The following is a 24383-nucleotide window of genomic DNA, read 5'->3' as shown; positions in this document are numbered from 1 at the left end:
ATGAGTTCTTTCTTGGAAAACTAAATAGAACATGTTTAAATACATTTAGTGACAAAACTCAAATTGGGGTTTTTCAGTATTTAACTCCTTTTACTGACTATGGAACCAAACAACAAAATTGCAAAATGAAATCTATGTAGCTCATAAAATTTCTTTCAATCAAGGAAAGTAAATGAAAACCAAAATTACTCAAAATTCTGGAAAATCCAAGTGGAAAAACACTTCACAAAAGAAGTGAGAAGTGGGGCACGTAAATCCTGTTGTATTCATGAGGCTTCTTTTAAAACTCAGTGATAGCTGATATTCTAGAAGAATAAGAATCTGAGAGAAATTTGACAGATGTCCATTTGTTTGTGGGTGCTCAGCTGTGTCCAACTCTTTGTGACCCTATGGACTGGAGCCCCCAGGCTCCTCTCTCCATGGCATTTTCCAAGCAAGAATACTGGAGTGGGTTGCCATTTGCTACTCTGGGGATCTTCCCCACCCAGGGATTGAAAACTTGTCTTTTACATCTCCTGAACTGGCAGGCAGGTTCTTTACCCACTGCGCCACCTGGAAAGGGGTCTTGGATATCATCTAATCCCATCCAGGACGTTTTGACAGAGAGACTAGACATAGATGCCCAGGAGGATAAATTAAGTATTGAATACAATGCCCAAGGGCATAACAGGACAGATCCAGCCCTGGATTGTGAGTCCCCTGCCCACCTAGGACGCCGGCTCCTACAGGCAGAAGTTTGCAGGCAAGTGTCCACAGCTCCTGCCCTACCAACCCATCATCGACTCTTCACTCGTTTAATCTGTGATTATTCTTTCCTCTTTGCCTCAGATTCCCAGGCCCACCCTCTCCCTTCAAAATGCCGCTCCTCAATGTAGAACCCAGTTTACCTGCTTACATTCCAGCTCTGTTTCCCTCCTTTGGTTTTGAGGGTCCCTGCCTGCTTTGGCTGGGAAGTCGCTGCTTCCTCCCCTGAACCTGTAGGCAGAGCCCTCGCTCACAGGCAAGGGAAGTGAGACATTCAAACACAGTGCTGCGTCTGGGGTTTGAGATTAGGTTTAGTGAGGAAGCTTACTTGTGAGCTCATGCTCAAGGTACTTTCAGGAGTGGACTGTTTCGTTCTTAGCATCTTGTGCTTTTAAAGACACAGAATCCTGTGTTCAGACCGGCCTTTGGATCCATGTCTTGAGCTAATCTTGTGACCCGTGATTGACCCGGAGAGCGTCCTTGTCCAGGGGTTGGTCCCCACACCAGGAACTACCACCCATTCAACTTTAGAAAATGCTGGCTCTTAGAAACTTGTTTACATGGAGCTAAAAATCCTTGCCTCAGACGCTTCCATCGGGGTGTTGACAATGTTGACTCTTACTTGAGCCCTGGGCTCTTGGAAAACTGTCTCTTCTCCCCTTGTGATATTCCCTTTTCTCTCTTTATTCAACCAAGATTTGTTTGTTTATTTTTTCATTGGAGTATACTTTACAATATCACGTTAGTGTCTGCTGTACAACAACATGAGTCAGCTGTACATATACCGATAGGTATACGTATACAGCTGATATGTGTGTCAGCTATACGTATAACATCCCCTGCATCCCCCATCCCACCCCTCTAGGCATCATAGAGCACCAGGATAAGCTTTCTGTGCTTCGCAGCCGCTCCCACTAGCTCTCTGTTTCACACATGGTACTGTATATATGTCAGCGCGACTCTCGCAGTTCCTCCCACCCTTCCCTTCCCTGCCCTGTGACGTCCATCCGCCATGTCTGTGTCTCTATTCCCACCCAGGAAATAGGTTCATTTGTACTACTTTGCTAGATTCCACTTTCGTATACGATATTTGTTTTTCTCTTTCTGACTTACTTCACTTTGTGTGACAGACTCTAGGTCCAATCCCATCCACAGAAAACTGAAAAATAGACAACTATCTTATGACCCAGCAACCCTGTTACTGGTCATATACCCTGAGAAAACCGTAATTCAAAATAACACACGTACCCCGGTGTTCACTGCAGCGCTATTTACAACAGCCAGGACTTGGAGACAGTGCAGAGGCGCCTTTCCTGGACATCCTTTATCTGAAATAGACCCTCCCCTCTACCGCCAGACCCCCGGCTCATCACTCCATTTACTTCAACCATAGAAATGATCAGTTTCTAGATTTTTCTAACTTGTTTATATTGTACGTTTACACTCTAGATTAGAACCTTCACAAGGGTAGGGGCCTTGTCCATCTCACTCAGAAACCCCAGAGACCCCAGATGGTTCTTGACGTGGTGAAGTGAGCAGTGAATATTTCCCTGCAGGAATAAGTCATGTGATTTAAGCTCATATTAGATTTGAGGGACATTGCCCCCATGTGGTATCCTAAAATTTTTTTCACCAGCACAGCTAGTTCATTTATCTTTATTTTCTTGTTGACTGAGTCAGAGATGTTCCACCTTCTTCTAATCCATGTATGACTTTGATGAAGGGGGTCAATTTGGAAGGCAAAATGAAATCCATTCCCTTAATGGTCTAATTTTTTTGAATGGGTGAGAATATATGAGTTCTGAAATAAGTCAGACAGAGAATATAGGAGTGTATATGTTCATATACTATATTCTGTTCATCAGTGAAGCTTCTATTGTATGATAGGTGATGTGTTAGGCACTGGGATGTGTAAAATATGTATTTCTATATAGTTATATATATATAATTATGCATATAGTGAGATATAGACATAGATAAAAATCTCTATTAAATATAAACAAATACAGATGCTCTCTCAAGACTCAACTGCTCATGAGAATAAAAAAAAAGGAGGGGGATCAGAATCTCAACCAAGCTAAACAAGCTAACAGGATTTGGAACAAGAAGGAAAGATGTGCCAAATGTGTTCTGATTTAATCTCAGTTGCTAATCCCTCAGTCCCACGTCACAGGGTTCCTTCAAGCAATGGGTGAGATGCCTGCATAAGCCTCTTACCACAGAGTCTGGCAGAGAATACATGTTCAGTGAAAGCTAGCTGTTTCTAAGGATGGTTTCTACTCATTGCAAAATGGCCTTGCTGTTGTGACTGCTGGGTGAAAGGGCTTGGCCTCTGGAGGTCGCAGAAGTCCTATGGAGGCCCCTGGGTAGGGGGACAGCTTCCCTCCATGACTTCCAAGGCCTGCACTGCAGTCCATCCAGCAACCAGCCATGCATGGGGGGTTCTGATTTCTCCACGTCCTTGCCAACTTCTTTCTTTTTCCCTTTCTCTCTCTGTCCCCCTCCCTCTCTCCCTCCTTCCTTCCTTTCTCTCTTTTTTCCTTCCTTCCCTCTTTCCTTCCTTTCTTTATTCATAATAGTCAAACTAGTAGAGGCAACGGTTTTTCACCCATGCTTTGATTTGCGTTTCCCTAATGGTGATATTGTCGAGCAGCCAACCATTGCCCTGTCTGGATACAAACCCTGAATCTTCATTTCATCCTCAACTTCATTTTGCCCTGTGTATGCCTCATTTCCTGTTACTTCAAATTGATCTCCCAATTTCATTTGTTCTTAGCATCCCCTTGTGACTGTCCTTTATTGATGCTCTTGGACACGGTAAAATCCGTGATCTCTACCTGCCCACAAGTCTATTTGAGTTCACCATTCTGGCCGTTGTGACCTGACCCATTCCACGATACCCCACCTCTATCAGAACAAAGGTAGATAAAAGGTTTAGGAGCAAAGGACAGAGCTGAGAAGGAAAGAAGCAGGTCACTGCCCAGAGCCTCAGAGACAATTTCAGAGTTAAGGGGCAAAACTGATATGGACAGTTTGTTTCAGCCTCAGGCCTCCTTCAGATATTTCTCATTAAATGTGAAAAGAAAATTACTGAAGAAAGAAATGCAACCAAGTAGATCACAGGTTAGTGTTTCTCGGACCTGGTTGAGGATGAGAATTATTGACAGCACTTTTAAAAACCCTGATTCCTATACCTCACCTCAGAGGCTATGATTTAAATGATCTGAAATGAGAGTAACAGATGAACACTTGAAAAACTTCCCCCTCTCTCTGCTCCCCGTGATGTCCATGAGCAGTGGAGATTAAGAAGCACTAGACTAAGGGGAACCAGGACTACAGTTCTTCCCTGACTGTGGTCAGCAAAGGACAGGACACCTGGGTGAGCAGAACTTACTTAAGTAAGACAGCTACAGTTTGAGAAGAGACTTCCCTCAGCCTCACAGAAAAATACAAGGGAAAATATTCAGCTCAGAAAAGCCATTAGTTAGGGACTTTCTTGGTGGTAAAAGAATGAAAAGGCTGGCTAAAAACTCAACATTCAAAAAACTAAGATCATGACATCTGGTCCCATCCCTTCATAGCAATTAAATGGGGAAACAACGAAAGATTTTATTTTCTTGGGCTCCAAAATCCACTGCAACCACAAAATTAAAAGATGAAGCCATAAAATTAAAAGATGCTGACTCTTTGGAAGAAAAGCTATGACAAACTTGGATAGCATATTAAAAAGCAGAGACATTACTTTGCGAGCAAAGATCTCTATAGTCAAAGCTATGGTTTTTCCAGTAGTCATGTATGGATGTGAGAGTTGGATCATAAAGAAGCCTGAGTACCAAAGAACTAATTCTTTCCAACTGTGGTGTTGGAGAAGACCCTTGAGAGTCCCTTGGACAGCAAGGAGATCAAACCAATCAATCCTAAAAGAAATCAGTCCTGAGTGTTTATTGGAAGGACTGATGTTGAAGCTGAAGCTCCAGTACTTTGGCCATCTGATGCGAAGAGCTGACTCACTGGGAAAGACTCTGATGCTGGGAAGGATTGAGGGCAGGAGAAGGGAGTGTCAGAGGATGAGATGGTTGGATGGCATCACCAACTCAGTGGACATGAGTTTGAGCAAACTCTGGGAAATGGTGAAGAGCAGGGAAGCCTGGTGTCCTGCAGTCCATGGGGTTGCAAAGAGTTGGACATGCCTTAGTGACAGAACAGCAACAACTGGCAGTCTAGAGGTTAAGACTCTGCTTTCCAATGCAGGGGCTGCAAGTTTTATCCCTGGACAGGAAGCTAACATCCCACATACCACTCAGCCAAAAACCCAAAACATAAAAAAATAGAAACAATATTGTTACAAACTCAATAAAGACTTTAAAAAATGGTCCACGATGAAAAGAAAATCATTTAAAAAATTAGTTACAATAGAACATCATGTCCATCTTAGCCATTTTTTCCTAGAATGTTTTCTCTTTAGCATATAGCCCAGGAAAATCACATCAGTATCTAACAGTATATTCATAAACTTTTAAAAATATATCATTTACACAGTTCCATTGCTATGCCTTGCTCAGCACAAGGTTGGAAAAACGGCCCATGTTTATACAGCTTTTCATACCCATTAATCAGAAAAAGGTTCAAGGCTTAGCAAGGACCTGCCTGAGGTACGCTAGAGCGTGCTTGTACCAGCTCTGGAGATCTGATTGTTAGTATTTCTCAAATCCACATCCAGTCACACTGCATTGTGGGAGTATTTATAATATGAAAACTGGTAAATGCTGCAAATCAAGATTTTCCTTTTGAACTTCTGATTCTTGTTCGCAGCACACCTCTGGACCTGATACAAAAGTTTGATGCTCACTCTTTGATAAACTCATGCCAAGTATTCCCCTGCATCTTTTGCTTTCAATGAAATGAAATGCTACTGCTGACTGTGCAAAGGTGTGGTGGGGAGTCCGTGCACCAGGACATTGAACCTGGAGCCATCCCAGAGTCTGAGCCTGGTGGGATAAACAGCAGATCCATCCGTTTAGTCATGCAGCTCATCTCCGTTCCACTTTTATCCACAGTGGTTGATCTTCATTGGCTTTGCATGTTTTATCCTTTAGGGAACTTACGTTGGTTAGAATTCTATATCACTTAATAATTAGACAGTTCTATCGACAGTAATTCTAGATGCTCTTTTAAGTCTTGCAAATTAAAAAACATAGACTGTGACACAGGAAGCATCTGAAAAGAAAGCGTGAAAGGATGTTCTTCCATCAAACTACTGGAAGTGAAATTCCTTTCTCATTAGTAAAGACTATGCCATTTTTGTTCCTAAGTTAATGTATAGGCTATGTACTGACCATGTATACATATATTTATATATGTATATGTACACACACATATGTGTATGTGTATATTTTAAATTTTGCCTAGTTCTTTTAACTTTTTATATTTTTTATTGAAGTATAGTTGATTTACAATGTAAAACATTGTAACACATATATTGTATATATATAAAGACTAACATTTTTGCTTGAAGTAGTGTCCTGGAAAATTTAGAGACAAAGCCAAAGTCATCTCAGTTCAGATCATATGTGTGTCAGTTGTGTCTGACTCTTTGCGATCCCATGAACTGTATCCTGTCAGGCTCCTCTGTCCATGGGGATTCTCCAGGCAAGAATCCTGGAGTGGTATGTCATTGCCTTCTCCAGGGGATCTTTCCAACCCAGGGATTGAACCCGGGTCTCCTGCACTGCAGGCAGATTCTTTACTGTTTGAGCCACCAGGAAAAGTTCATATCATAAAATTCTTAAATATCTTGTTTTCAGAGGTCAATTCCTATCCTATCCCAGGACTGGTAGTCTTGCTTCCTATTGATCTAAATCATTTTAATGTAGAAAGACAGGTCCCTTCTGTTACCAGTTGGTGAGCACTCCTCACCCTCGGCCACAGCATTTAATCTTCATCTGACATGGTATATGTAGTTAGGTTCATTATGCTCTGAAGGGCTAGAGATGCTGAATTATTATCTATTGCCTCACACCATCAGCCCACCTAGTTATCTCTATATTCTTGGCTTATTATTTGTTAATGTTTGTCATCGTTCAGTACATATGGTACTGCTGGTGACGGGAAATAGGGCAGTTATTCACCTCAAGATGGAATGTAATTAAAGATTTCTAGATTGTTTTCTAAATGTCTAATCTACGCCATGTGGGGTTTTTGAAATGATGGTTACTTCCAAGAAAAGTTGAGACAGAAGTCTGAATTAGCATCCACTTCACAGGGTTGCCAGAAATGCCTATTTTTGGTCTAGGGTCAATGAGCGCAATACATTTATGAACAGAGCAGAAAGTTCCCAGTACTCGAGGCAGCATCTCTCTTCGGGGTGATCCTGTTTATATGCCACCGCAGTGTAAAGGAGATCTGTGCAAACCCTTGAGGTTAAAAACGTCCTCCAGTGATTCCCACAGTTTACCAGTAGGGGCGCCAAAAAAGCCAGTCATCCAGCTACAAAGCCAAGTGTGAAAAGTTCCAGGCAAGAGTACTGGAGTGGGTCGTCATTCCCTTCTTCAGGGGATCTCCCCGACCCAGAGGTTGAGCCTGGGTCTTCTGCACTGTAAGCAGATTCTTTACTGTCTGAACCACCAAGGAAGTCCCGCAAAGCCAAGAGGCAATCAAATACATTGACGGACGTATTTCACATAGAATTTGCCAAGTAATTCTGCAAATGACCCAGAAAAGGACTCTCTTAACGCCAAACAGTGACAACCTCATTTCCCAGAATCAATTGTTCTCTTCTCCCATGTTCTTTTGTTTCCCTTCAGAGCCCAAGCACATGAAGTCTTCATGCCTTTCTGGCATGTTTACAGAATTTCCAAACATTTGTCTGTTTAAATGTCTAGATCCTTTTAAGGAGCAGAAGAAAGAGTTACTAATTAGGTATGCAGAAGGAAGATTCAGTTCATTACAACTGATCTGGGAGCTGTATGCGCCATTCCAGCTATGGAGAATCAGTCCTTCTCACGGAACTAATGAACCCTAGCATCTGCATTAAATTGCTGCCTGTCATTTAAAATTATACACGGAGGTATACATACCTGCATGTGGGGTGAGTTATTTATATGTAAATAGTACATATACCCAGCTTTTCTAAAAAGGTATTTATTTGCTCCAATATACCGTTTTTCTACAAAAGAATTTATTTGCTCCAGACTTTAACATCTGTACTTTAAAATTAAAAAAAGGTTTTATCAGAGCTCGAATTTAAAACTCTTTCTTCAGTCAGCACGTGAGAGGAGCATGTAAATCTTTGAGGAGATACGTGATGCAAAAATAAATGTTCATTAAATCATATCTGCGTTTCTGATCCCAAGCTCACACCCGCTTCCAAATAGTGAGAGTGGCTCCCCGCTCCCTCCCCACCAAAGGGTATTAAGGTGTGGGATTCTGTTTTCATTTTCTCTCTTCATCAGCACTGATATCCAGTTTCCATCACAGCTGTCAGGGCTGCTGAGCGGAGCCACACGACAGGATGCGGAGACTCGGCAATGGCTCAGATGAAAACAAACGCATTAATAAAACAAGTAGCTGCAGTCTGTGGCTGAGGAAGGCGGAGTCTGGAGTGAAGGCTAGCCACCTCCGCAGGAAAAGTTGGGTGAGTCAGCACACTGACGGGAAGCTCGTAGTCCCAGGATGGGGGAGATTTAGGCATCCCGAGCAGAGTTGTTTGTTTTGTTAATTGGCTTGTCAGTTAGTTTCCACTCCTCTCACCACTCCTTATCCTCACCGTATTTTTAAAACAAGGTCTGCAAATATTCTCTGTCGGGAAGATCCCCTGGAGAAGAAAACGGCAACCCACTCCAGTATTCTTGCCTGGAGAATTCCATGGCCAGAGGAGCCTGGTGAGGTAACAGTCCATGGGGTCTCAAAAGAGCTGGACATGACTTAGTGAGTGAGCGCTAATGCACGCGCAGGACATATATAGGGGGAAGTGCTGGTCAGTGCTTGCTCCAGGGTTGTATATATTACACACATATACATAGAGAGATAAATTTGTAAGTGGTAACTGTCAATCATGCTCTTCCTCTGTGGATATAGTCATGTGATTGGCCTCAGCAGATATGCATCTGCCCAAATTTCCAGGCAAATATTTATCCCATTATTTACAATATTTTTGGAATGTGGAGACCTAAAAATGAGACTGAATAGAAATATTTAATGTAATGCCCCTAATGATAAAGCCCAGAAAAAAATTTAGAGCAACAATGAAAAGGTCAATTTTAATAGCACCAGAAATCTCAGAGTTTCACATTCAGCTGGCACAGATGTTGAAGTCTTCATCGCTATAATTTTTAAATCTTTGAGACTAGAGTGACAGGTTGGTGTCAATATACAATAGAACATTTATGAAATATTAGGGTCTGTCCTACCTAAAATTTTGTAAGAGGTAAGTTTGTCTTCCAGGGTCCCAGCCTCGGTTTGGAAGAAATTTTTCTTTGCACCCTTGTAACATCTTCTGTCTTCAAGATTTATTTATTTATATTTTACTTTTGAAAAACTAATCTCAGAAAAGGAGCTGATAAATTCACTCATGATAAGGTGTAAAAACAACTGGAGATGGACTCTCAGGGGTTATGCCTTAAGCCAACACTAAAACAAATTCTGACAGTGGAATTTTAACCAAAATCATGAAAAGAACCAAATTTGAAACTTAAAGTATTAGAAAGGGACTGACAGCTTTGCCCTCAGGCATAAAGAATACCCATAAATGAAATACCTTGGCTAAGTTCTTTAATTATAAATGAATGTAACCTAAAAGTTTGCCGTGGTTTAAAATTTTATATCAAAATTCCATGGTTAGCTAAAGCCACTTTAGAAAAATCTCTTTTTCCAGTGAGATGCCTGTGACATGTTTGTTCAGATTCATGACAGCAGTATTTGTAATAGCAAAAAATCTGCAAACATAAATGTCCATCCATAGGCGCATGGTAAAATGATTGCAATGTAAAGAAATACATCTATGCAATCATTTTTTGGTGTTTAAAAATTCTGATAAAATACATGTATAACATGCCACATTTTAACCATTTTTAGGTAGACAGTTCAGTGATATGCAACGATTTTAAATCCAAGTTGATCTCTGTGTGCTAGAATGATTAATACCCTCCAATATATATGGTTAAATGGAAAGAGTACAATGCAGAGCAGTATGTGTTGAATGAATCTACTTTGTTTTTAATTTTTTTATTTAAAATACATTTAAAAATAAATACAGAGAACAAGTTTCACCCTACTCCTGAAACTGGCAGTTCTTTTTTTTAATTTATTTTTTTATTGAAGGATAATTGCTTTACAGAAGTTTGTTGTTTTCTGTCAAACCTCAACATGGATCAGCCATAAGTACACATATATCCCCTCCCTTTTGAACCTCCCTCCTATCTCCCTCCCCACCCCACCCTTCTAGGTTGATACAGAGCCCCTGTTTGAGTTCCCTGAGACATAGAGCAAATTTCCACAGGCTGTCTTATTTTTTTACATCTGGTAGTGAAAGTTTCCATGTTACTCTTTCCATACATCTCACCCTCTCCTGCCCTCTCCCCATGTCCATAAGTCTGTTCTCTATGTCGGTTTCTCCATTGTTGCCCTGTAAATAAATTCTTCAGTACCATTTTTCTAGATTCTGTATATATGCATTAGAATATGATATTTATCTTTCTCTTTCTGACTTACTTCACTCTGTATAATAGGTTCTAGGTTCATCCACCTCATTAGAACTGACTCAAATGTGCTCCTTTTTCTGGCTGAGGAATATTCCATTGTGCATATGTACCACAACTTCTTTATCCATTCATCTGTCGATGGACATCTAGGTTGCTTCCATGTTCTAGCGATTGTAAATAGTGTTCAATGAACAGTGGGACACATGTGTCCTTTTCAATTTTGGTTTCCTTGGCGTATATGCCTAGGAGTGGGATTGCTTGGTCATATGGCAGTTTTATTCTTAGTTTTTCAAGGAATCTCCATACTGTCTTCCATAGTGGCTGTATCAAATTACATTCCCACCAATAGTGCAAGAGTGTTCCCTTTTCTCCACACCCTCTCCAACATTTATTGTTTGTAGACTTTTTGATGATGGCCATTCTGACCAGTGTGAGGTGATATCTCATTGTAGTTTTGATTTGCATTTCTCTAATAATGAGCTACGTTGAGATCTTTTCATGTTAGTCATCTGTATGTCTTCTTTGAAGAAATGTCTATTTAGGTATTTTTCACACTTTTTGATTGTGTTGTTTGTTTTTCTGCCATTGAGTTGTATGAGCTGCTTGTATATTTTGGAAATTAATCCTTTGTCAGTTGTTTCATTTGCTATTATTTTTCTCTCATTCTGAGGGTTGTCCTTTCACCTTGCTTACAGTTTCCTTTGCTGTGCAAAAGCTTTAAGTTACTTGTTTACTTTTGTTTTTATTTCTGTTACTCTAGGAGGTACGTCTAGGAGGTACGTCATAGAGGATCTTGCTTTGATTTATGTCATCGAGTGTTCTGCCTGTGTTTTCCTCTAAGAGTTTTATAATTTGTGGTTTTACATTTGGGTCTTTAATCCATTTTCAGTTTATCTTTGTGTGTGGTGTTAGGAAGTGTTCTAATTTCATTCTTTTACATGTAGCTGTCCAGTTTTCCCAGCACCATTTACTGAAGAGGCTGTTTTTGCCCCATTGTATCTTCTTGCCTCCTTTGTCAAAAATTTTGTGCCCCATAGGTGCATGGGCTTATTTCTTGGCTTTCTATCTTGTTCCATTGGTCTATATTTCTGTTTTTGTGCCAGTACCACACTGTCTTGATGACTGTAGCTTTGTAGTATAATCTAAAGTCAGAAAGGTTGATTCCTCCAGTTCCATTCTTCTTTCTCAAGACTGCTTTGGCTATTTGGGGTCTTTTGTGTTTACGTATGAATTGTGAAATTTTTTGTTCTAGTTCTGTGAAAAATGCCATTGGTGATTTGATAGGGATTGTATTGAATCTGTAGATTGCATTTGGTAGTATAGTCATTTTCACAATATTGATTCTTCTCACCCAGAAACATGGAATATCTCTCCATCTGTTTATATCATCTTTGATTTCTTTCATTAGTGTCTTATTTTCTGAGTACAGTTCTTTTGTCTCCTTAGGTAAGTTTATTTCTAGATATTTAATTCTTTTTGTTGCAATGGTGAATGGGATTGATTCCTTAATTTCTCTTTCTGACTTTTCATTGTTAGTATATAGAAATGCAAGTGATTCTGCGTATTGATTTTGTATCCTGTAACTTTGCTAAATTCACTGATTAGACTATCTATCTTTAGGGTTTTCTATGTAGAGTATCATGTCATCTGCAAACAGTGAGAGCTTTACTACTTCTTTTCTGATCTAGATTCCTTTGATTTCTTTTTCTTCTCTGATTCCTGTGGCTAGGACTTCCAGAACTATGTTGAATAATTGTGGGGAAAGTGGACATCCTTGTCTTGTTCCTGATCTTAGGGAGAATGCTTTCAGTTTTTCACCATTAAGAATAATGTTTGCTGTAGGCTTATCATATATGGCCTTTACTATCTTGAAGTAAGTTCCTTCTATGCCCATTTTTAAAGAATTTTAATCAAAAATGGGTGCTGAATTTTGTCAAAGGTTTTTTTCTGCTGTATAATCTCTTCAAAAATTTTCTCATACCCTTTCTTTTTCTCAGACCCCTATAATTTGAATGTTGGTGTGTTTGATATTGTCCCAGAGGTCTCTGAGACTATCCTCAGTTATTTTCATTCTTTTTACTTTATTCTGCTCTTCAGAAGTTATTTCCACCACTTTATCTTCCAGCTCACGGATTTCATGCTTCTGCTTCAGATATTCTGCTATTGATTCCTTCTAGAGTATTTTTAACTTCAGTAATTGTGTTGTTTGTATGTGTATTCTTTAATTCTTCTAGATCTTTGTTAATTGATTCTTGTATTTTCTCCATTTTGTTTTTAAGGTTTTTGATCATCTTTACTATCATTATTCTGAATTCTTTTTCAGGTAGTTTGCCTATTTCCTCTTCATTTATTTGGACTTCTGTGTTTCTAGTTTGCTCCTTCATTTGTGTAGTATTTCTCTGCCTTTTAATTATTTATTTATATTTTAACTTATTGTATTTGAGGTCTCCTTTTTCCAGGCTTCAGGGTTAAATTCTTTCTTCCTTTTGGTTTCTGCTCTCTTAAGGTTTATCCAGTGGTTTGTGTAAGCTTTGTATAGGGTGAGATTTGTGCTGAGTTTTGTTTGCTTGTTTGTTTGTTTTTCCTCTGATGGGCAAGGCTGAGTGAGGTGGTAATCCTGCCTGCTGATGATTGGTTTTGTTTTGTTTGTTGTTTAGATGGGGTGTCCTGCACAGGGTGCTACTGGTGATTGAGTGATGCCAGGTCTTGTATTCAAGTGGTTTCCCTTGTGTTAGTTCTCACTATTTGACACTCCTTAGGGTTAGTTCTCTGGTAGTCTAGGGTCTTGGAGTCAGTGCTCCACCTCCAAAGGCTCAGGGTTTGATCTCGAGTTTTGCACGGTTCTACATATACTTTTCTGCTTGTCAGCTACTCCTGTCTACTCTCAGATGGTGTTCTGCATGCACTTCTGTGTCTGAAGGTGTATTCCTGATGTATCTGTGGAGAGAGATGTACTCCACATCCACCTACTCCTCCGCCATCTTGTTCCCTCCTGAAACTGACAATTCTTAACATTGATCATGTTTCCTACAATAAGTGTATATGTAAAAAATTCCAGGTACATCTGAGGTCCTTTACTCCTTATCCCTTGCACCTTTCTCACCTCTTGAGAATCGTGAGTTTAATCTATTTTTATACCTTTTCACATATCTATAAGTAACATGAATATATTATTATTATTTTGTATGCCCTTTAAAATTTGCTTAAATGTTATGACCTCTTCTGGAGAAGGCAGTGGCAACCCACTCCAGTACTCTTGCATATGACCTCTTCAACTTGCTTTCTTATTTATCACCCTGAAGCTTGTCTTCTTCATTCAGCAGTTTTTGAGTAAGAATGCCAGTGTGCTTTTTGTTTAACAAGACATATGTTATGTCTTGTTTTATGCTTGGTTTTAGAAGACAGTTTCCTGGTAGCACATTTAAGACCCTGTTAATAGCATTTACATTTTGCAAGAAACATGGAGATCAGTGTGTGTGTTGGGGAGTGGAGGGGAGTAGGATTTTTCTTTCATTTTCTATCCTCTGAAGTGTTCGAAATTTTATTATAGTTATTTTTTTAGTGAAAATAATTTGTTGAAAGATGTAAATTTAAAAAAAAATTATTTGTTTATTGTTGGCTGCACTGGGTCTTCGTTGCTGTGTGTGGGCTTTCTCTAGTTGAGGTGAGTGGAAGATACTCTCTGGTTGTGGTGTGCAGGATTCTCACTGTGGTGGGCTCTCTTCTTGTGGAGCACAGATTCTAGGCCCTCAGACTTCAGTAGTTGCTGCAAGTGGGGCTCAGTAGCTTTAGCTCTCAGGCTGTAGAGCACAGGTTCAGTAGTGGTGGCACATGGTTTAGCTGCTATGAAGCATGGTCATCTTCCTGGACCAGAGATTGAACCCATGTCCCCTGCATTGGCAAGTAGATTCTTAAACCACTGGACCACCAAGAAAATCTAAAAGCTGTGGATGTGAACGTATCATGGCAACCTAGATGGGTTAAATGATTTTTCCCAACCCACACACCATGTTACCACGTGAAATGGGGCTGTCAAGAACATGATGTATTACAGTGAAAGTGGTAGGACTTTTATAGAAATTATAGATCCTAGGAGAAAGGAGGCTGAGAGATTACACAGAAGAGGCCACTCAGCTCCCAGCTTGTTGAGTTTGTGAAAAGTGAAGCAAATATGTCTGCTGGAAATGCATTGAATAGGAGCAGAGAAGGTGACTGAAAGGGACACCCAAACAGGTAAACATCACAATGGGAATCCATAGATTGGATTTCATCTATGAAATCTATTTATTTCATCTATTTCATCTGGTTCTGTCAGTAACAACCACATATCGTGACCAATTCACTTGACTTTCTCATTGTAGTATTTCTCCTCCATAGAGCGAGAAGATACAGATTTCTTCATTCATTCAATATATGTTTATAGAACCTCTAGGTGTCAGGCAGTGTATTATGTACTAGAAATATAAAAATGAACAAGATGAAATTCTTAGCCTCATCCTATAGGTTGCCTGACATTCTAAGAGTCCAGCCACCAAAGGTTAAAAATAGAATGCCAACCATCAGAGGCCAGTGAGTTCTAGCTGTTTCCCTGGGAAGACTTGATGGTGCCAAGTCAAAGGCCAGATGACAGGTGAGAGAATAGTTATTCCAAGGGTCTCAGCAGAAAAAAACAGAAAAAAATGGGGCCAAAACAGAAAAAAATCCCCACTTTTCTTGGGATTTGGGGGAACTCAGCTTCAGCTGAGGAACCACAGAATGAATGAGAAGAATCATAGCCAGGCTGATAGAGGGAACCTTGAATGTAAAAGTATTAGTCTCTCAGTTGTGTCTAACTCTTTGTGACATAGACTGTAGTCTGCCAGGCTTCTCTGTCCATGGGATTCTCCAGGCAAGAATACTGGAGTGGGTAGCCATTCCCTTCTCCAGAGGAGGAAATGGGAGGGGGGATGCAATAGTGAGTGAGTTGAAGAGGATATTTGATTCTTTTGAGGATATTTTGATTCTTTTCACTTCAATCAAGTTAAAGGAGAATATGGGATTTATTCTACATCTTAATAGTTTATAGTTTGAGACTCCCTTAAATATTTAAGTGTATGAATTTTAAAATGGCTGACCACAAAAACTGTACCCAAATGGGTCATAGAGGAGACAGAGTCATTTGGGGCGGGGGGCAGATTTCCCTTTTCATATTATAATTGCCTATCTAGTGACTACAGAGATACTGTGAGTCACACAGAGGAGATTCCTATGTGCTGGGGGCTGAGAAGTGGCCTGGGCATTGTCTAGGGTTCTGTCCACCAGAAGTGGAGCCAAAGTTGTAGATGAGAAAACAATAACACCACCAAAGCACTTCCCACCTTGAGATTAAACTTTGAGGCCCATCATTTAAGAAACTAAATTAGTATCTTATCAAATGGGGTTAATGAAGGTTTCCCTGGTGGTTCAGTGGTAAAGAGTCTGCCTGCCAATGCAGGAGACATGGGTTCTAGCCCTGATCTGGGAAGATCCCACGTGCCATGGGGTAACTAATGCACCACAACTACTGAGCCTGGGTTCTGGAGCCCTGGAACTTCCACTACTGATCCCACGTGCTGCAACTACTGAAGCACGTGCACACTGTAGGGCCCATGCTTTGCAAGAGGAGACACCACAAAGGCAATGAGAAGCCTGTGCATCAGAACTGGAGAGTAGCCTCTGCTTGCTGCAACTAGAAGAAAGGCTGCACAGCAATGAAGACCCAGCGTAGCCAAAAATAAATAAATATTTTTAAAATAAGGTTAACGATACTTACTTTAGAGAGCTACCATGAGAAAGAGTAAATTTTAAGATGTGGACACTTGGTATAAACCTTTATAGTTTACAAGCTTTACAAGCATGAGGCTATCATTATTTTTGTTGGATTTTTGGAAGACATAGGTAGTATATTTCCAGGAATTATTTCATTCCCTGGACTTACAAGGTGAGTCAAAATCCTAGTTGGCTCTCTGTCAAGTCTCATTGGTGGAAAGTCACCTTATCTCCTACTCTCATTCCTAAGGAGTGGATTATGTGACCTAGAGAGGTCTGAGGACATTTAGGGACTTCCCTGGTGGCTCAGATGGTAAAGCATCTGTCTACAATGCGGGAGACCTGGGTTCGATCCCTGGGTCTGGAAGATTCCCTGGAGAAGGAAATGGCAACCCACTCCGGTACGCTGGCCTAGAAAATCCCATGGACGGAGGAGACTGGTGCAGGCTACTGTCCATGGGGTCACAAAGAGTCAGACACGATTGAGCAACTTCCAAGAGGGGAATTAAGATGGGTATTTAATTCAGGAAACACAAACATACCAGAACCTTTAAGTCCTTATGGGGTTTGACTCATGATGGCAAATAAGGAATTGAATTATGAGGTCTGACTTTCTTCAGTTGTTCTCAGTTGTTCCTAATTGTGGCAAATATATTGTCATAAAAATCTAAACTCTAAAAAAGATGTTTTCAAAGACTTCTGAGACAATAATGACAATGATCAAATTTGACTTGCATCTTTTTTAAAATCTTAATATCCTTACAATTTTTGCCACAAAAGATACAGGGCTCAATAGCTACACATTTAGAGAGAGATAAGTCCAAAGATAAAACACTTTCGCAATTGCATATTCTGTTTTCTGTAAACACAGACAAGAAAAGCAATTTCTTAATGCAATCCAATCAATATCCTTCAAAGATTTTCCAGTGTTCCAATGATGAAATGCTTTCTGCATGCATAACTTAAATTTAACAATTTCTAGTCATTATTTAAATGAGAAACTTGAGTATGTTAACAATTTAGAAAGATATTTACATAAAAAGAAATCATTTCAACTTGATAATTATCTAGTCCATGAGAAAATTATGGGGCACTCCTCTGAGAAATACAGAACAGAACAAATGGAAAGAAAAAGAAATAGAATATAACGGAAATTTGGAAAACAAAAAGAGGAAAGCATGTCATTTGAAAAAGGACAAGATGCCTTGATTAATGCAATAGCTTTCGGCTAGTTTGTGAGAGAGAATTCTATGCCTTTTGGACCCAGATACCTATCTGGGGGGACAGTTTGAGAACTAAACAATTCCCCCTTGGGATTCTTGAAACTTTTGGTGATTTGGGGATAAAGTCAAAGCCCTAAGGTTATTAATGCCAATGTGTAACTGAAAGTGGGGACTGGGGGGCTGCACTCCTCAAAAACCACTAAAGAGACTAGGTTGGTGGAAGGGGAAGTTTGCTTTACTTTGGGTGCCAGCAACTGGGGTGGGGAAGGGCAGATGCCTATCCAAAAGCTGACTCCTCACCTTCCCCTGACCCCCGCCCCAACAATCAGTGGGCAAGAGCTTTTATAGGCTGAGGGAGGGGTCTACATGCAGAAACAGCACAATCAGCTCTGACCGTCATCTAGAAATTGGTCATCAGTTGTCTGACCAGCTACACCTTGATTGTTTTAGGTACAGTTAACCTTCAGTTACAGGGTCAGCTTGTTTCCATTTCTCTGAGGCCAATTCTCAGTATTGGGCTTCCCTGATAGCTCAGTTGGTAAAGAATCTGCCTGCAATGCAGGAGACCCTGGTTTGATTCCTGGGTCAGGAAGATCCCCTGGAGAAGGGAAAGGCTATCCACTCCAGTATTCTGGTGCTGGAGTGGCTGTGAGGAAATACCCCCACGTCCAAAGGCAGAGAAGCCCCAGCAAGATGGGAGGTGCTGGAGTGGTGGATGAGTAGTGCTAGAGAAACTTTGAGGAGATACCCGGCATCAAAGGGCAAAGGAGAAACCCCAGCAAGATGGTAGAAGGGGCAAAATCACATTTAGAATCAAACCCCATACCCTCCAGAGACACTCAGAGGGCTCAAACAAACCTTGTGAACTCTGTTTGAGCGTCTCCTGTGGAGGAACAGGTCAGCAGTGGCCTGCCACGGGGGCAGGGGCTCTGGGTGCAGCAGACCTGGGTATGGCATAAGCCCTCTCAGAGGAGGTCGCCATTAACCCCACCATAGCGCTGCCAGAATGTACACAGGACTGGGGAAACAGACTCTTTGAGGGCACAAATGGAAACTTGTGCTCACTAGGACCCAGGAGAAAAGAGCAGTGACCCCACAAGAAACTACCCAGACTTGCCTGTGAGTGCCCAGGAGTCTCCAGCCGGGATGTGGGTCGGTCGTGGACTGCTGCAGGGTTGGGAGCACTAAGTGTAGCAGCACATGCGTGGGATCTTTTGAAGGAGGTCACCGTTATCTTCATTACCTCCACCATGGTTTGGCCCTGGGTAAGTAACAGGGAGGGAACACAGCCCCACCCATCAACAGAAAATTGTATTAGAGATTTACTGATCTGCCCATCAGAACAAGACCCAGTCAGTCAGTCTCTCCCATCAGGAAGCTTCCATAAGCCTCTTAACCTTCTCCATCAGACAGTAACAGAGTGAAAATCACAATCACAGAAAACTAACCAATCTGATCACATGGGCCACAGCCTTATCTAACTCAATGAAACTGTGAGCCATGCCGTGTAGGGCCACCCAAGACAGACAGGTCATGGTGGAGAGTTCTGACAAAACGTGGTCCACTGGAGAAGGGAATGGCAAACCACTTCAGTATTCTTGTCTTGAGAACCCCATGAACAGTATGAAAAGGCAAAAAGATAATACACCCCCCAGGTCGGAAGGTGCCCAATATGCTACTGGAGATCAGTGGAGAAATAACTCCAGAAACAATGATGAGACGGAGCCAAAGCAACAACAACACCCAGTTGTGGGTGTAACTGGTGATGGAAGTAAAGTCTGATACTGTAAAGAGCAATATTGCACAGGAACCTGAAATGTTAGGTCCATGAATCAAGGCAAATTGGAAGTGGTCAAATAGGAGATGGCAAGACTGAACATCAACATTCTAGGAATCAGTGAACTAAAATGGACTCTAACGAGTGAATTTATCTCAAATGACCATTATATCTACTACTGTGGGCAAGAATCCTTTAGAAGAAATGGAGTAGCCATCATAGTCAACAAGAGTCTAAAATGCAGTACTTGAATGCATTCTCAAAAACGACAGAATGATCTCTATTTGTTTCCAAGGCAAACCATTCAATATCACCATAATCCAAGTCTATGCCCTGACCAATAATGCTGAAGAGGCTGAAGTTGAACAGTTCTATGAAGACCTACAAGACCTTCTAGAACTAATACCCAAAAAGATGTCCTTTTCATTTTAGGGGACTGGAATGCAAAAGTAGGAAGTCAAGAAATACCTGGAGTAACATGCACATTTGGCCCTGGAGTACAGAATGAAGCAGGGCAAAAGCTAATAGAGTTTAGCCAAGAGAACTCACTGGTCATAGCAAACACCCTCTTCCAACAACACAAGAGAAGACTCTACACATGAACATCACCAGATGGTGAACACCAAAATCAGATTGATTATATTCTTTGCAGCCAAAGATGGAGAAGCTCTATACAGTCAGTAAAAATAAGACCAGGAGCTGACTGTGGCTCAGATCATGAACTCCTTATTGCCAAATTCAGACTTAAATAGAATAAAGTAGAGAAAACCATTAGACCATTCAGGTATGACCTAAATCAAATCCCTTATGATTATACAGCGGAAGGGAGAAATAGATTCATTGGATTAGATCTGATAGACAGAGTGCCTGAAGAACCATGGATAGAGGTTTGTGACACTGTACAGGAGGCAGGGATCAAGACCATCCCCAAGAAAACAAAATGCAAAAAGCCAAAATGATCGTCTGAGAAGGCCTTACAAATAGCTGTGAAAAGAAGAGAAGCAAAAGGCAAAGGAGAAAAAGAAAGATATACCCGTTTGAATGCAGAGTTCCAAAGAATAGCAAAGAGAGATAAGAAAGCCTTCCTCAGTGATCAGTGCAAAGAAATAGAGGAAAACAGTAGAATGGGAAAGACTAGCGATCTCTTCAAGAAAATTAGAGATACCAAGGGAACATTTCATGCAAAGATGGGCACAATAAAGGACAAAAATGGTATAGACCTAACAGAAGCAGAAGATATTAAAAAGAGGTGGCAAGAATACACAGAAGAACTGTACAAAAAAGATCTTCATTATCCAGATAACCACAATGGTGTGATCACTCACCTAGAGCCAGACATCCTGGAATGCGAAGTTAAGTGGCCCTTAGGAAGCAATACTACAAACCAAGCAAGTGGAGGTGATGGAATTCTGGTTAAGCTATTTCAAATCCTAAAAGATGATGCTGTGAAAGTGCTGTACTCAAAATGCCAACAAATTTGGAACACTCAGCAGTAGCCACAGGACTGGAATAGGTCAGTTTTCATTCCAATCCCAAAGAAAGGCAATACCAAAGAATGCTCATTCTACCGCACAATTGCACTCATCTCACACACTAGTAAAGTAATGCTCAAAATCCTCCAAGCCAGGCTTCAAGGTATACTTGAACTATCAGGATTTAGAAAAGGCAGAGGAACCAGAGATCAAATTGCCAACATCTGCTGGATCATAGAAAAAGCAAGAGAGTTCCAGAGAAACATCTATTTCTGCTTGATGACTATGCCAACACCTTTGACTCTGTGGATCAGAACAAATTGTGGAAAATTCTGAAAGAGATGGGAATACCAGACCACCTTACCTGCCTCTTGAGAAATCTGTATGCAGGTCAGGAAGCAACAGTTAGAACTGGACATGGAACAGACTGGTTCCAAATCGGGAAAGGAGTACGTCAAGGCTGTATATTGTCACCTTGCTTATTTAACTTATATGCAGAGTACATCATGAGAAACACTGGAGTAGATGAAGTACAAGCTGGAGTCCAGATTGCCAGGAGAAATATCAATAACCCCAGATACGCAGATGACACCACCGTATGGAAGAAAGTGAAGAACTAAAGAGCCTTTTGATGAAAGTGAAAGAGGAGAGTGGAAAAAGTTGGCCCAAACCTCAACATTCAGAAAACTAAGATCATGGGATCCAGACCCATAACTTTATGGCAAATAGATGGGTAAACAGTGGAAACAGTGAGAGACTTTATTTTGGGGGGCTCCAAAATCACTGCAGATGGTGACTGCAGCCATGATATTTAAAGATGCTTGCTCTTTGAAAGAAAAGCTATGACCAACATATACAGCATATTAAAGGACAGAAACATTACTTTGCCAACAACGTTCTGTCCAGTCAAAGCTATGGTTTTTCCAGTGGTCATGTATGGATGTGAGAGTTGGACTATAAAGAAAGCTGAGCACTGAAGAATTGATGCTTTTGAACAGTGGGTGTTAGAGAAGACTCTTCAGAGTCCCTTGGACTGCATGGAGATCCTACCAGTCCATCCTAAAGGAAATCAGTCCTGAATATTCATTGGAAGGACTGATACTGAAGCTGAGTCTCCAATACTTTGGCCACGTGATGTGAAGAACTGACTCACTAGAAAAGACTCTGATGCTGGGAAAGATGGAAGGTGGGAGGAGAAGGAGATGGCAGAAGGTGATATGTTTGGATGGCATCAATGACTCGATGGACATGAGTTTGACCAAGATTGGTGTTGGACCGGGAAGTCAGTGATGGACAGGGAAGCGTAGTGTGCTGCAGTTCATGGGGTCACAAAGAGTTGGACACGACTGAGCGACTGAACTGAAATGAACTATAAACAACTTCCCAGGTGTCATAACTCGGCTCTGGGGCCTCAGTTACAGGCCCATGCTTGTAACTTTGGGGACAGCCTTGTCCCCCCTCCATCATGCTATAACTGTGTGACCTCTGTGTGACCTCTCTGTCTCTCATTTAGCGACAAATTGGTTAGTGCATGTCATCAAGCCCAGTGGCCAAGCAAACACTCATTCAGGAAACAAGCAGCCAGTTTTCCTTTTAAAAATAAGACTGCACGTCTTAAAAGTCATTCTCTAGGCTGGAGAATCATTAGTGACTTCTGTTGTGAAAAGACAGGGTGCCAGAGGGGTCCCCGCGGTGCATACAGTGAGGCAGTACATTATCTGTGGAGAATTTAAAAACAATAGTAAACTGAATGTGAAGAATCTGAAAAAGAAGGATATATGTATGTGTATAAATGAATCGCTTAGCTCTACCCCTGAAACTAACACAATGCTGTAAATCAACTGTACTCCAATATAAAACAAAAATTTAAATTTAAAAATTAAAAAAACAGTAATAAACTATCGGTTGCAGTGCTTTTGATCATCACCATATATCACCAGTTCTCAACAACATTAGTGACAAAATATTTCTCTGTGTAAGTATCTTTGTTGGTCTAAGTTCTAAACAATTATTTGTGTTTGTGTGCTTCAAACGAATATATTTTTATTGCTTTTTTTAAAATTATTTTCACCTCTGGCATACGAGATCTCAGTTCCCCAACCAAGGATTGAACCCATGCCCTCTGTAGGGGAAGCATGGTCTTTTTTTCACTCCACTTATTTGTATTTTTATCCATCTGTTCAAAAAATAATTGAACAACTCCTGTGTGCTAAGCACCAAGGATTCACGAATAAGTGAAGATTATCCTTGTGTACAAAGATCTTACTACGGAACATCTCGTCTTAAATATTTACTTATCTGCTGAGATACATGACTGATGACACGTACAGGATGCATTCCCATGGCTGATTTACAATTACAAGCTGCCAGCTATCATTATTTCCTTCCTCACAATACAAGAGTTTACATGAGAATGTAAGCGACTGAAAATGTTATTGTGAAGGTTAATCTTGAACCCATACTGATTCGTCTATTCAAAAATATCAGTATCATAATTACAATCAGTAGCAATATTCTTCACATATACCTCAGAAATGATTATGACATAGAAGAGCTGATAATAGATCCAAATAATATAACCTAAACAAAAGACAGCTGTAGACAAAAGGCTATAACTTATACTTCTTATTCAGAGTGTACTTAAAAAAAATTTTTTTTTGGAGTATACTTGATTTACAACATTATGTTATTTTCAGGTATACAGTAAAGTGATTCAGTTATACATATACATATATCCACTCTTTTTAGATTCTTTCCCCATATAGGCCATGACAGAGTACTGAGTAGAGTTCCCTGTGCTATACAGTAGGTCCTTCAGTTCAGCTCAGTTCAGCCGCTCAGTCGTGTCCAACTCTTTGTGCCCCCGTGAATCGCAGCACGCCAGGCCTCCCTGTCCATCACCAACTCCCAGAGTTCACTCAGACTCACGTCCATCGAGTCAGTGATGCCATCCAGCCACCTCATCCTCGGTCGTCCCCTTCTCCTCCTGCCCCCAATCCCTCCCAGCATCAGAGTCTTTTCCAATGAGTCAACTCTTCTCATGAGGTGGCCAAAGTACTGGAGCTTCAGCTTTAGCATCAGCCCTTCCAAAGAAATCCCAGGGCTGATCTCCTTCAGAATGGACTGGTTGGATCTCCTTGCAGTCCAAGGGACTCTCAAAAGTCTTCTCCAACACCACAGTTCAGAAGCATCAATTCTTTGGCACTCGGCTTTCTTCACAGTCCAGCTCTCACATCCATACATGACCACAGGAAAAACCATAGCCTTGACTAGACGGACCTTAGTCGGCAAAGTAATGTCTCTGCTTTTGCATATGCTATCTAGGTTGGTAATAACTTTCCTTATTAGTTATCTATTTTATATATACTAGGGTATAGATGTCAATCCCAAACTTCCAATTTATCCCTCCTCCTCTTTACCCTCGGTAAACCGTAAGTTTGTTTTCTACACCTATAACTCTATTTCTGTTTTGTAGATAAGTTCATTTGTACCCCTCTTTTAGATTCCACATATAATTGATAACATATGTATTTGTTTTTCTTTGTCTGACTTGCTACACTCAGTAAGATATCTCTAGGTCTATCCATGTGGCTGCAAATGGCATTATTTCATTCTTTTTTATGGCTGAGTAAGATTCCATTCTATAGATATATTACACCTTCTTTACCCATTCCTCTGTTGA

The 24383-nt window shown here is 40.7% G+C and overlaps 1 long non-coding RNA gene across 1 annotated transcript in view; it reads left to right on the top strand.

The window, feature by feature from the left end:
- Nucleotides 1–8206: 8206 nt before the first annotated feature.
- Nucleotides 8207–24383, top strand: part of LOC132660192 (uncharacterized) — a 30996-nt gene continuing 14819 nt past the window's right edge. Inside the window, exon 1 of the long non-coding RNA XR_009601503.1 lies at nucleotides 8207–8377. This is a non-coding gene — a long non-coding RNA (uncharacterized LOC132660192). The remainder of the gene's footprint in view (nucleotides 8378–24383) is intronic.

Source organism: Ovis aries, chromosome 8 (assembly GCF_016772045.2).
Source record: "Ovis aries strain OAR_USU_Benz2616 breed Rambouillet chromosome 8, ARS-UI_Ramb_v3.0, whole genome shotgun sequence".
In the NCBI taxonomy this organism is placed as follows: Eukaryota; Metazoa; Chordata; class Mammalia; order Artiodactyla; family Bovidae; genus Ovis; species Ovis aries.
The sequence above is the reverse complement of the archived record's forward strand: the minus strand, read 5'-3'. Positions and strand labels throughout refer to the sequence as shown.